A 13,653-nucleotide genomic window follows, 5' to 3' on the forward strand; every position below is an offset into this window, starting at 1 on the left:
ACCCTTGGAAATTAGGGTTTCATCAGACAGCACGGACTCGCCGAGTCCATAATATGGACTCGCCGAGTCGCCAACTTAACCGCGCCCCAAGTCTCGTCTCTACTCGACGAGTCGGGCCTCTAACTCGCCGAGTCCACAGCCAAAAATACAAAATACTCAGATATATCTTACGTACCAGGAACCAGGTGCTACACAATCTTTGCTAGTCCAAACAGCATCATAATTACCTACATATCAAGGCCACTAAGGCTGTTTTAAGGGTTATAAAGGGTGCTCAAAACATGAATTCAATTTAGGAAATTATTCACAACACTTCGATAAGAAAAACAAGATTTACCCCAAAGCAAGCAATTTTTCTCCAAGAATTAAATAAATTCATGAATACCAATTCCAATATATGCGAGAACATTTTATTATTAGATTTTTCCAGCAACAATCAATCAAAGATACCATCAAAGTGGTTGAAAATTGATCACACGGAACACTATGATTGAGATTATGAACAATAAGAGAATTTTAGTCAACTGAGAAGCAATTCAACCCCAAAATCGAAATCAATTACAACAAAATTGAGGTATGAACATAACATAAAGGAAATTCAAGGTATTACCAAGATGTATGATCGATTCAAAAAGTTTGGAACAAAAATCGGAGCCTACAACCCCTGCTATGCCGATCGACACCCCACAACAAAACCAATCGATGCCTGCTTGAAGACTTTCGCTCCTTGCCCCTGCCCTCGTTTTTTCTTTCTTCTTCCAATCGACACACACCACAGAGAGTAAGGAGTCGATCATTTTTTTTGCTTCTTATTATGCTCGAGCGAGAGAACGGACGAGGAACAAGAATCAATTCCGATGCCTTGTGGGTTACAGCCGAAACTCACTTTTTGTCCCCTAGAAATTTCAATTTTTCCCTTTCTACCCAACCCTAGATAACTTGTCAGTTTAAGTTTTATTTATGCTATCTCAACCCCTCAACTTATATTTACATCATTCCATGAATATAATCACATAATTAAATTATTTCACCCTTAATTATTATTATTTTCTCTGCCATCAGCTACTGAAGAACTCTTTGTGATGCCAATCATCTACCTCTTGAACAACGTCATATTCACTTAGTAGCTGACTCCCATCATTCAAGGGTTCCACAAAGCACAAAGCAACCAGCATTCGGGCATCGAAAACCAACACATGAAACCGCTCAAGCATACCACTCCACTCGCTCTTTTAATGACTCAAAAGGCATCATCGAACTCAGGTGGTCCTGCCTCTCATGGATCTCTAACTACTCTCCCAGATTCCTCAAATGCTCGTCTAGGTATCTCTCCTAGATTACTCCTCGACTCAAGACTCTCTCTAAAAGATTCCTGCTAGGCTTCTACTCAGTACATGCAGGGAAAATATCAGATTACATCTATTAATAGCATCCCCTAGTCTAAGGCATCATGAATCAGGCAACTCTAGCCCTAATTTATGAAATACCTAGCCTATCATCTAGCATGAAACTCCAATATCTCATAATACAAACAAATAATGGTATTTTGGGAAATCATCGTTCGGGCTCTGGCTGATTGTACACACTGCTCCATCTCGTTTTCTCTTTAAAACTCTTACTCGTTTTAGAAAAATCATTTCTTTTTAGAAAATTTCCTCAAATCCTCAGTTTGAGTTCAGAGATACCCGAGAGCACATCTTAATCCCTCAAACCAAGGCTCTGATACCAACTTGTAACGGGAGGGAAATAGAACACATATAGATCCCGCTCCCTTGTAAACATCCTTTTGTTTTTGACACATTTAGCCCCTCCTTACCATATCTTCTTCAAACTAAGCCCACAACTTACCTAATAGCCCCTGGCCTCAAAAATCTTTACAAATTAAATCTGGAATTAACCATTTAGTCCTTGCTTCCTAAAATATATCCAAGTTAAGTCCCAATAATTTACCAAGGAACCGTTGCCTTCATAAATATTTACAAACCACTCCGGAACTTAAACTTTTAACCCCAACTTCTAAAGTTGTGACAATTAACTCCTCGAGGCCAACACCTTGCGATGTTATTATTGATTTTAGGGTTTCTACTTATATTAACCCCTATCTATTTATTTATTTAATATACGTCATGTTACAGTCTGAAGCCAAAAGTCCAACAATTTAAGTCCTTAATCCATTAAGCCTTTTACCATAACTTTCCAGAAGGTCTTATAACTCTATAATACACTTAAAAGTCGATGCTTATTGTCACACCCCCAAACCTGAACGGCGGAAACGTTCGGGGGCGGATGACTTCATGTGGTAACGTAACAAATGAATACATAGTAAAGAAATCAATACAACCATCATATATATAATTGAAAGTTTACATTTGTCAAAAGTTACATGTTCAAAACCAATTACAATATGATGTCAAAATACGAGATTAAACTGGCGCCGCAGCATCCCTTCATCAAAAGCGTAATGAATACCTGAAATTACTGATTTCCTGGGACATACAAGTAATTTTGAAAGAGTAGATCAGCATTTAAGCTGGTGAGTTTCATAAGTCTTTAAGTGACAATGTTTGTATGAAACGAAATATTTTGTCTTTGTTTGTTTGTGTTTAGAAAATCCTATATTTTCTACTAGTATAAAAGTAGCCTTCACTCAAGACCAATGTTTGTTTCTAAAATGTATGTAAGTGTAAAATAACCAATGTGATTGAAAACCTTGTAAATCAATGCATTTTTAATACCCCATGTGAGTTTTATAACCATACTATTGACTCGAAATGCCTATACACAACGTTCTTCAGGTGTTGGAATGTTATGACGTTTGTCACCCCAAACGGTGGACTGCAGCTAACAGTCAGGGCGCGGGTTGTCAAGCCCGTATAGATCTATACACAAACACCATGCTCCCCCTCCAAGCGATTCTGGTATATAATACAGGACTTGAAATGTGTACTCGAACGTACACGAAGTTAGTGTCTCACAAAACCGTGGTATAAAAACAGATCTACTTGTTAAAATGTTACGTTTCTTCTTGTATACGAAAGTGACTTCTTGAAATTCATGTTTCTAGTACATAAGTGTTAGAAATTTGTTCGTAAAACTATACCTATTATAGTTTTCTAAAAGTGTGTCTCGTTTGTTTAGAAATACCTAGAAAAGGAATCATTTGTTATGAAAGTATAGATTTTTGTGTAGAGTCTAAGATAGGCAAGTATACATATAATCTAAGAAAATGATTAGTTTATACATGCATTAACAACAATTGGTATTTCAAAAGATGGAATATAACATATTTTATATTTATATGAAAGTTTCCTATATAGTTTATAAATCGCATGTGATTTGGATATATATAAAAGCATATAAAATAGTTCTTTATGTAACACACGATAATACTCGTGTGTTTTACTTGTAATCCCCCCCTTGAAAGCATATAAAAGAATTTATAGAACATTTAAAAGGTAATTAAGGGGTATGAACTCACTTGAAAGTTTGGAGATAGCGAGATGGAAAACCGGGCAGAGTTTCGTCTCGGGAAACGGATTTTTCTCAGGATTCTCGGGAATCTCGGGAGTAAAATCGACCCTCGGGACTTGAGCAAAAAGACCAGAGCTTCGGGTTTGAACGGGCACGGAAAACGAGGCAAGATCGTGAGAGAAAGGAGAGAAATGAGCATCTTTTTCGGAAGCCCTCGCATGCTATTTACAGGGAGGTATGAGAAGCCTCGTACGCGGGGCGTACGCTCGTACGCAGCGCGTAAGCGTACGTCATGCATGACCGAAGCCTCGACTGCCTCGGCTTCGGATGGGACGGATCAGTCTGGCGGGTCGGATGGGACGGCGGGTCGGACGGGTCGGCCGGACGGGCGGGTCGGACGGGTCGGTAGCCTCGCATAGGGCGACTTGGACGATCCGAGGCCAAGTCCCTCGGGTACGCAGGGCGTACAGGGGTACGCAGCGCGTACCTTGGATGAGGACGCTGACTCCTCTTCGGATAAGGCTTGATTTTTGAATTAAATAAATATATAATTAAATTAATAAACTTCAAAAAATCATATCTTCTTCATACAAACTCCGTTTTCGATGGTCTTTATATCCACGCGTAGGTGAGACTACGCTCTACAACTTTCGTTTAGACTCCGTTGGCAAATTCCGAAATTATTTTTATTATTTATTTTATAACTCATCGTGTTTAAGGAATTTCTTCAAAAATTCATAACTTCTTTATCTGACGTCGGTTTTTGCCAGACTTTTTACCGCTGAAATACCATTGTCGAGACCTTCGATTCTCGTTTAGGTCATTCCGGCCAAAAGTCACTCGATCTCCGATTCGAGTTTTTAGCTGTCTGTTGCTAATCTGAACTTGGAAAAATCATAACTTCAATATACGAAGTCGGATTTGGGCGTTCTTTTTACGTACGATCATGGTTTAAAGTCATTTAAATATAGAAGGAATTTAAATAGAACTATTTGGACATTTCATTATGAAAGTTAATTTTATTAACTCAAAAGTGGTTACAATACTTGACTTTTTAGGTCATTACAAAGAGTTGAAATATCGGGTTGTCACATCATCCCCCCGTTAGAGAGAATTTCGTCCCGAAATTTAAAGTAGTAAAGATACTAGTGAACATGAAAGAGATGAGGGTACTTTTGTTTCATCTGATCTTCGCGTTCCCATGTGAATTCAGGTCCCCGCTTGGCGTTCCAGCGAACCTTCACGATGGGTATGCGACTTTGTTTTGTTTGTTTGACCTCTCGGTCCATGATTTCTACTGGTTCTTCCACAAAGTTGAGGCTCTCGTTGATCTCGATCTCGTCGAGTGGAATAACGAGAGTCTCGTCGGACAGACACTTTTTCAAGTTTGAGACGTGGAAGGTTGGATGGATGTTACTAAGTTCGCGCGGTAGGTTAAGCTTGTAAGCCACAGGGCCGACTCTGGCAAGAATCTCGAAAGGCCCTATGTATCTTGGATTTAGTTTCCCACGCTTTCCAAAACGTATTAAACCCTTCCACGGTGAGACCTTTAATAAGACGTGGTCTCCTACCTGGAATTCCAAAGGTTTCCTCCTTTGGTCAGCATAGCTTTTCTATCGGTCTCTAGAGGATTTCAATCGTTCACGAATCTGAACGATCTTCTCTGTCGTTTCTCGTATGATTTCCAGACCAGTGAGAGTGCTCTCAGGAACTCTTCCTCTAGCTAATTGGGTATCGCCAACTTCAGTCCAGCACAGAGGGGATCTGCACTTTCGACCGTAGAGGGCTTCAAACGGAGCAGCTTTTATGCTTGTATGATAACTATTGTTGTATGAAAATTCGACAAGGGGTAATTGGATATCCCATACCTTTCCAAAGTCAATCACACAGGCTCTCAGCATATCTTCTGAAGTTTGTATTGTTCTCTCACTTTGTCCGTCTGTTTGTGGGTGGTAGGCTGTACTCATGTCTAGCCTAGTCCCCAGGGAACTTTGTAGTGACTGCCAGAATCTTGAAGTGAATCTACTATCTCGATCGGAGATAATGGATATCGGAAAACCATGCAGTCGCACTACTTCCCTTAAGTAAGTTCTTGTAAGCTTCTCCATTTTGTCAGTCTCCTTGATGGGTAGGAAATGCGCGGATTTGGTCAATCTGTCGACAATGATCCATATGGTATCGAGTCCACTTGTCGTCTTGGATAACTTGGTTATGAAGTCCATAGTAATCCGCTCCCATTTCCATTCTGGTATCTTTGGTTGTTGTAGTAATCTTGACGGTTTCTGATACTCGACCTTAACCTAAGCGCAAGTAAGACATTTACTCACGAAGGTAGCAATTTATGCTTTCATGTTAGGCCACCAGTACAGTTTCTTAAGATCCAGATACATTTTATCTGAACCCGGGTGAACGGAATATCTTGAGTTGTGAGCTTCGGTCATGACTACGTTTCTGCAACCACCATGTTTCGGGGTCCAGATTCGGTCCATGAGATAGTAGGCTCCGCCACCCTTGACTTCTAGATTCTTTTCCATTCCTCGCAGGGATTCACCCGCCACATTTTCAGGTTGCAAAGCTTCCATTTGTGCCTCCTTAATTTGTGTGGATAAGTGGGAATGGATAGTCATAGTTAGAGATTTGACCCTCCGACCAGTGTATTCCTTTCGACTGAGGGCGTCAGCTACTACGTTGGCCTTGCCAGGATGATAACGAATTTCGCATTCGTAGTCATTTAGTAACTCAACCCATCGTCGTTGTCGCATGTTGAGTTCCTTCTGATCGAAAATGTGTTGAAGGCTCTTGTGATCGGTGAAAATAGTACTCTTTGTTCCGTATAAGTAGTGTCTCCAGATCTTCAGGGCAAATACCACTGCTCCTAACTCGAGATCGTGTGTTGTATAGTTCACTTCGTGTGTCTTAAGCTGTCGGGAGGCATAAGCAATAACCTTCCCTCTCTGCATAAGAACACAACCAAGTCCTTGATTTGACGCATCGCAATACACTACGAAGTCTTCTATCCCTTCGGGGAGGGATAGTATCGGTGCGGTGCACAAGGCCTGTTTTAGTGTCTGGAATGCCTTCTCTTGTTTCACTTCCCAGTCAAAGGCCACGCCTTTCTGGGTTAATGTAGTAAGAGGTTTCGCAATGCTAGAGAAATTCTTTATGAACCTGCGATATTAGCCAGCGAGACCTAGAAATCGACGAATTTCCGTAGGTGTCTTAGGTGCCAACCAGTTCTCAATGGCCTTAATTTTGGAGGGGTCCACGTGTATACCTTTCTCGCTAACAACGTGGCCTAAAAATTCAACTCTTCGAATCCAAAATTCGCATTTAGAGAACTTCGCATAGAGTTTCTCCGTTCGCCGTGTTTCTAGGACTTTTCGTAGGTGCTGACTATGCTCTTCCTCACTTCGGGAGTAGATAAGTATATCATCGATAAAGACGATGACGAAATGATCCAAGTAAGGACGGCATACCCTATTCATTAGGTCCATAAATACTGCTGGTGCATTGGTTAATCCGAACGGCATCACTACAAATTCGTAGTGTCCATAACGAGTTCGGAAAGTTGTCTTTGGAATGTCCCCCTCTAGAACTCGTAATTGGTGGTATCCGGATCGTAGGTCTATCTTTGAGAAGTAGTTCGCTCCCTGAAGTTGATCGAATAGGTCGTCGATACGGGGTAGAGGATAGCGGTTCTTGACAGTAAGTTTGTTCAGTTCTCTGTAGTCGATGCACATACGGAACGATCCGTCTTTCTTCTTTACAAACAAGACCGGTGCTCCCCAAGGTGAGAAACTTGGTCTTATGAATCCTTTTTCAAGGAGTTCATTAAGTTGACTGGAAAGTTCCTGCATCTCTGCTGGTGCGAGACGGTAAGGCGACTTCGCTACTGGGGTAGCTCCTGGAACTAAGTCGATTCTGAACTCGACTTGGCGTTGCGGTGGTAATCCTGGTAGTTCTTCTGGAAAGATATCGGGAAAGTCGCGTACTACCGAGATGCTCTTGTTGTCCTTCAGTTCTTGACTTGTATCAACAATGTGCGCAAGGAATGCTCGACAATCCTTCCGCAAGCACTTTCGAGCTTGGATGCACGAAATGATGCGAAGGTTTGTACTAGATTTGTCGCCGTAGATAACTAATGTTTCGTTGTTAGGGAGATTAAGACGGACTGCTTTCTCAAAGCACATGATGTCGGCGCGAAGAAGACTCAACCAATCCATGCCGACTATGACGTCGAAACTTTTAATTTGGACCGGCATGAGATTGATTGGGAAAGAATGGCCGTCTAAAGTTAACGTACAACCCATGTATATGCAGTTAGTGTTTTCGGTTTTGCCATTGGCCATCTCTACAGTGAATGATTTTTCTAACTTGCTAGGTTTAGGTTTAAGTAAATGAATAAAGTTTTGACTCACGAAGCTTCTCTCCGCTCCACTATCGAATAACATGCATGCATATGAATTATCGAGAAGGAACATACCAGCAACTATAGTTGGGTCAGCTACAGCTTCGTCGTGGCCTATTGCCAAAACTCGTCCCACACCGCCGGTGCCTGCTGCCTTAGGGCAGTTTCTCTTGTAGTGGCCCACCTCGCCACAACCGTAGCAAGTCTGCCCTACACCCGCACTGGGAACTTGAGTGATCGGCCTTGCGGGATCCTTGCAGAAACGGGCTGTGTGTCCCTTCCTGTTGCAGTTGGCGCACTGCATTTCCCGACAAGGTCCATGGTGGTGGTAATTGCATTTGGTGCACTTTGGGAGGTTACCTACATAAGGCTTTGTTGGGTAGGTATTTGTAGGAGCTGTAGTAGGTACAGTGGCAGCATTCACTGAAACCAGTTGTTTCTTTGCGGATTCTTGGGAAGACCCACCCTTCCCTTTATTCCACACTCTCTTCCTGCTATTGTTGTTGTTGTTGGTGGTGGTGGTGTTGTAGTTGTTGTTGTTGTTGTTTCCTTTCTGTGGTTCTGGTGCAGAAGTGGTTGAGTTCTGATGACCTCCGTAGTCAATCAGAGATTGTGCCAGTTCCTTAGCACTTTCAAAGGTGTCAGGTTTGGAAGCTAACACGCTTGATCGAATTTGGGGCATCAGTCCCCAGATGTACCTTTCTATTTTCTTGCTCTCTGGAGCAATCATATCAGGACAAAGGATGGCCAGCTCGCAGAATCTGTTGGTATAAGTAGCGATGTCGGTACCAACCATTCCGAGAGTCCATAGTTCGTGTTCGAGCTTTTGAATCTCTCCCCGTGGGCAGTATTCTCTCATCATCATGGCTTTCAGGCTCTCCCAGCTTATGGAGTTTGCCACGATTAGGGTAAGTACTTTAACGTGGCCATTCCACCAAGTTAAAGCTTTATCAATAAGGGTGAAAGTTGCAAATTTGACTTTGCTGTGCTCGGGACAGGAGCAGATTTCAAAGACCGCCTCCGTCCTTTCAATCCACTGCCTCAGGGCCATCACACCACCAGTTCCATAAAACATCTGGGGCTTGGCATTAGTGAAGTCCTTATAGGTGCATTCTCGAGGTGGTCCATGACTCTCGCCATGGTTGGATGGGTGTGAGCCAGATCCCGAGCCATTAGTACTCGAGTTATTGATCTGTGACATGGCAGCTGCCACCGCTGCGGTGACTGCTGCTTGGAACATAACAGCATCAAATTGAGGTGGTGGAGGTGGTGGTGGTACAGGTGCTTCCCCACCGTTGTTTCGCCTTGGATTCCTACGCGGAGGCATCCTTCAACTATAGGTTGAAAAGACAAGGATAAGAATTTCATAGAATAGAAAATGTATGTGTCTCATGAACTAAATCGTTATAGTTCAACAACAGATGATAGTATGAGTCTTAAAATAGAAGAATGAAAGTTATTTGTAAGACTGAAGGTATGAAACAAGTATTTGGTTTCTCAAAGACCTTTCAAGGTTTGAACGAAATACTTAACATAGTAATAATAGTGTCACTTATATTAATATAAAAGTTGTTACAACGATCATGAAAATTTGACCCCTAAAAGGGTCTCCGATTACAAAGTTCGAGAAATTTAAAGACTTTTAGCCGATGTCCTAAGCTATAACAAAATTTGAGCCTTTGACAAGCACTATTTGCGACGTAGGTTGCGCTTGGAGCTTGACTCCGCATCTGATTGCTTCGACTCCATTAGACGCCTATCAAAAGCGGCTTGTTGTTCCCTCAGTTCAGCGAGGGCTGCAATCATTTGCGCTTGAAATGCTTCGGTTTGGAGTTGAGCATTGTCTTGTATCTTCTCCAGCCTACGGATGTCAGAAGTGTGAACCTGCACTTCCACGCTGACATCCCGGAGTCGGCTAGCTAGAACTCCAGACTGGTAGGACTGATTGGCTAACTTACCCACCATTACCGGGAGTGCTCGATCAGCCGAACCTCCGCCGCAGACATCATAGAAGTCCCGGCACATGCCATAGGGAGGGCGTAGGTTTTGCTGTTGGCTCCAATGGTGGAGGTGACTTCCCCAGACGGGAGTCGGTCCTTGAAAGTTCCTTACGAAGACGGGAGGTTGAATGGGTGGTGGATCGATAACTTCCGGCTCTGAGTCGGTACCGGAGTCATCACCCACTTCTATGGGTTCCTCGTCCTCTTCGGGATCATCTTCGATCCATCCTCCGTTGCCTTGGTTGGGAAAGTAGGGGTCGCCAGGGTGGTGAAATCCAGCCATTTGACTGTACGAGAAATAGGGTTATAAGAATGGAATAAAGTTGAAACATGCAAAACATGTAAGTTAAACTAGTTTAGATAGCAAATACTCCTATAGTATTTAAATTCTTGTGTTTGATTCTAGTAATGGTTTGGTAAGTTTTGACTTGTTGCTTACTACGATCATTCCTCGATATACGTTGGTCCAATCTCGGGCAAATATAGTTGATCACGCTATATTTGTCCAAAATCTGATTACATATATCGAGTCTCAATCGTAGTGTCAACTTGTCTAAATACTTGTATAGTTGGATAATCATGAAAATAATTTGTGGTATGCATGTATTTCTACTTAAATGAACTATCAATTTAAGTTGAACGCAATGCTGGTTAAGCGTAAAAAGAAAATTTGTTTTGTCAGAGAGTATTAGTCCCTTAAGCATTTATAGTTTGTATATCTTATGCGGTTCGATATACTTAGTTCACTATAAACATTGCTCTGATACCAATCTGTCACACCCCCAAACCTGAACGGCGGAAACGTTCGGGGGCGGATGACTTCATGTGGTAACGTAACAAATGAATACATAGTAAAGAAATCAATACAACCATCATATATATAATTGAAAGTTTACATTTGTCAAAAGTTACATGTTCAAAACCAATTACAATATGATGTCAAAATACGAGATTAAACTGGCGCCGCAGCATCCCTTCATCAAAAGCGTAATGAATACCTGAAATTACTGATTTCCTGGGACATACAAGTAATTTTGAAAGAGTAGATCAGCATTTAAGCTGGTGAGTTTCATAAGTCTTTAAGTGACAATGTTTGTATGAAACGAAATATTTTGTCTTTGTTTGTTTGTGTTTAGAAAATCCTATATTTTCTACTAGTATAAAAGTAGCCTTCACTCAAGACCAATGTTTGTTTCTAAAATGTATGTAAGTGTAAAATAACCAATGTGATTGAAAACCTTGTAAATCAATGCATTTTTAATACCCCATGTGAGTTTTATAACCATACTATTGACTCGAAATGCCTATACACAACGTTCTTCAGGTGTTGGAATGTTATGACGTTTGTCACCCCAAACGGTGGACTGCAGCTAACAGTCAGGGCGCGGGTTGTCAAGCCCGTATAGATCTATACACAAACACCATGCTCCCCCTCCAAGCGATTCTGGTATATAATACAGGACTTGAAATGTGTACTCGAACGTACACGAAGTTAGTGTCTCACAAAACCGTGGTATAAAAACAGATCTACTTGTTAAAATGTTACGTTTCTTCTTGTATACGAAAGTGACTTCTTGAAATTCATGTTTCTAGTACATAAGTGTTAGAAATTTGTTCGTAAAACTATACCTATTATAGTTTTCTAAAAGTGTGTCTCGTTTGTTTAGAAATACCTAGAAAAGGAATCATTTGTTATGAAAGTATAGATTTTTGTGTAGAGTCTAAGATAGGCAAGTATACATATAATCTAAGAAAATGATTAGTTTATACATGCATTAACAACAATTGGTATTTCAAAAGATGGAATATAACATATTTTATATTTATATGAAAGTTTCCTATATAGTTTATAAATCGCATGTGATTTGGATATATATAAAAGCATATAAAATAGTTCTTTATGTAACACACGATAATACTCGTGTGTTTTACTTGTAATCCCCCCCTTGAAAGCATATAAAAGAATTTATAGAACATTTAAAAGGTAATTAAGGGGTATGAACTCACTTGAAAGTTTGGAGATAGCGAGATGGAAAACCGGGCAGAGTTTCGTCTCGGGAAACGGATTTTTCTCAGGATTCTCGGGAATCTCGGGAGTAAAATCGACCCTCGGGACTTGAGCAAAAAGACCAGAGCTTCGGGTTTGAACGGGCACGGAAAACGAGGCAAGATCGTGAGAGAAAGGAGAGAAATGAGCATCTTTTTCGGAAGCCCTCGCATGCTATTTACAGGGAGGTATGAGAAGCCTCGTACGCGGGGCGTACGCTCGTACGCAGCGCGTAAGCGTACGTCATGCATGACCGAAGCCTCGACTGCCTCGGCTTCGGATGGGACGGATCAGTCTGGCGGGTCGGATGGGACGGCGGGTCGGACGGGTCGGCCGGACGGGCGGGTCGGACGGGTCGGTAGCCTCGCATAGGGCGACTTGGACGATCCGAGGCCAAGTCCCTCGGGTACGCAGGGCGTACAGGGGTACGCAGCGCGTACCTTGGATGAGGACGCTGACTCCTCTTCGGATAAGGCTTGATTTTTGAATTAAATAAATATATAATTAAATTAATAAACTTCAAAAAATCATATCTTCTTCATACAAACTCCGTTTTCGATGGTCTTTATATCCACGCGTAGGTGAGACTACGCTCTACAACTTTCGTTTAGACTCCGTTGGCAAATTCCGAAATTATTTTTATTATTTATTTTATAACTCATCGTGTTTAAGGAATTTCTTCAAAAATTCATAACTTCTTTATCTGACGTCGGTTTTTGCCAGACTTTTTACCGCTGAAATACCATTGTCGAGACCTTCGATTCTCGTTTAGGTCATTCCGGCCAAAAGTCACTCGATCTCCGATTCGAGTTTTTAGCTGTCTGTTGCTAATCTGAACTTGGAAAAATCATAACTTCAATATACGAAGTCGGATTTGGGCGTTCTTTTTACGTACGATCATGGTTTAAAGTCATTTAAATATAGAAGGAATTTAAATAGAACTATTTGGACATTTCATTATGAAAGTTAGTTTTATTAACTCAAAAGTGGTTACAATACTTGACCTTTTAGGTCATTACAAAGAGTTGAAATATCGGGTTGTCACACTTATGCGTATGTATGTCCAATACATGTCTTGATCTCATTTGGGACCAATATTGAAGAAAAGATCATCCAATTTTCATGCAAGGTTCCAAATCCCAACCATTCACTATATTTGAACTTCATGGCACTCTAAGGACCTTTATAATCCATAAAGTTGCCAAATTTATGGTTTCCATTCATTCAAACTTGCTCCACCAAGGAGAAAAGTGGGACAAAACTTAGATCTAGCCACAAACAACCATAAAGGTGGAAGCTTTGACACTTACAAGGGTCTATAAGCAATGTGAGGTGATGATTCCTTGCAAGCCTTGTCCAAAGATCACCTTCTTCTTCTTCCTTTCTTCTTTTCCAAACCAAGAAATACTCCAAAATGGCCAAGAACCAAGCAAGGGATGAAGGCTAAGGTTTTATGAGGTGAAAGAGGGTTTGGAGGCTAATAATGAACCCTAAAATGGGTTTAGAGGTGTTTAAATATGAAGGAAACCCTAAAAGATCATAGTTTTGGGTTGCATCAGTTCTCACATCGTGAGCTTCCATGTCTCACGTCATGAGACCATCCCGAAACAAAAGTTCCATATAAACCCAACTCACGTCGTGAGCCTCTATGTATCATGTTGTGAGGCTCATTTTCTTCCAAAATCCAACCTTTTAACTTTTTGAAACCCTAATTCGATTCATCCAGG

The sequence above is a fragment of the Lactuca serriola genome, chromosome 8 (genome assembly GCF_051521515.1).
Source record: "Lactuca serriola cultivar US96UC23 chromosome 8, Lser_US96UC23_V15, whole genome shotgun sequence".
Lineage (NCBI taxonomy): Eukaryota > Viridiplantae > Streptophyta > Magnoliopsida > Asterales > Asteraceae > Lactuca > Lactuca serriola.